The sequence below is a fragment of the Pygoscelis adeliae genome, unplaced genomic scaffold (assembly GCF_000699105.1).
Source record: "Pygoscelis adeliae isolate BGI_AS28 unplaced genomic scaffold, ASM69910v1 Scaffold256, whole genome shotgun sequence".
NCBI classification, from domain to species: domain Eukaryota; kingdom Metazoa; phylum Chordata; class Aves; order Sphenisciformes; family Spheniscidae; genus Pygoscelis; species Pygoscelis adeliae.
Window position 1 is genome coordinate 1,156,853 of NW_008824996.1, and position 1,137 is coordinate 1,157,989.

The following is a 1,137-nucleotide window of genomic DNA, read 5'->3' on the forward strand; positions in this document are numbered from 1 at the left end:
GCCTGGCGGAATCCAGCGGTTTCAGTGAGCGATTGCTCGGAGCGGCGCTGGGCTGGCGGCAAAGGGGAACGCTCAGCGGGAGAGGAAGGGGGACAGGATGCGGATTTCTCTCCTTCTTAAATACTTCCCTCTAAGTCTTTGTGATCGGCCGTGGATTTAGACTTCCCAGCAGAAAAGTTTCAGTCCTCCGTTTATTTATTTCTTTCATTTGCTTCTGCGAAGTTTGCCTTTAACATTCCTCCCCTCTAGAAAAAAGTTCTCTTTTGCTAGAGTTTGCTTGCTGGGAAGATAAATCAAACCTTCTCCGGGACGCTTCCCCACACAAAGGTAGAGGGGAGCGCGCTATTTGTTGCTCATCGAGCAGACCCTCCAAGTTGGAAGTGTCTCTGCTTAGGGAAAAAGGCTTTGAGATTTGCCCAGGTTCTGCTGGCCTCTTTGAAGCTGTAAGAAATTGGAGCTTGCCTTGAAATACCATCACGCAGAACCCTCTACCTTGAAAACAAAGAGGTGGAAGAAGCTTCAGATTATTTAAAATTAGACAGTGGTTTTTTTTTAATGTACATGTACATACATTTAAATAGGGAAGTATAAAATATTCCAGGTCTTGCTCCTTGTACTAATCAAGGCTGCTGGAGGCTCCCCGAGCCATCATCTTTTATAATTATAATTACACGCGTCAATCAAGACCTTCAGGCAAAGTCAGAACAAGGCAGGCAAACTCAGGAGAGAAATCACATTAAAAAAAGTTTGGAGAACTTAGTAAGGAATGGAGAGGAGATTAGAAGAAAGGGTAATTAAGGTTGCTCAAGGCAATCGTGAGAGCTAGAACTCCATGTTAAATTAAACGTAGTCACAAGGGACCAGGTATCATTTATAATATGCACTGCCCTAAACTGATACTTCGGAGAAACGTGGATGTGTAATAACCACTCCAAAGTATTTTCATCCATAGCGATAGCTCGCGGAGCGGCTTTGCGGTGTACAGCTGGAACTCTCTCCAAGCCCTTCCCCGGCGGAATGACATTAAACCCACGCGTGGGAGCGAAGCGCCCGGGACTGGTGCTAGGGCCGTGCCCGAGGGGGAGCGTTGCCCGGGGAGAGCCGGCCCGGCCCGGGCCAGCCGCCGGGCGGGGACAG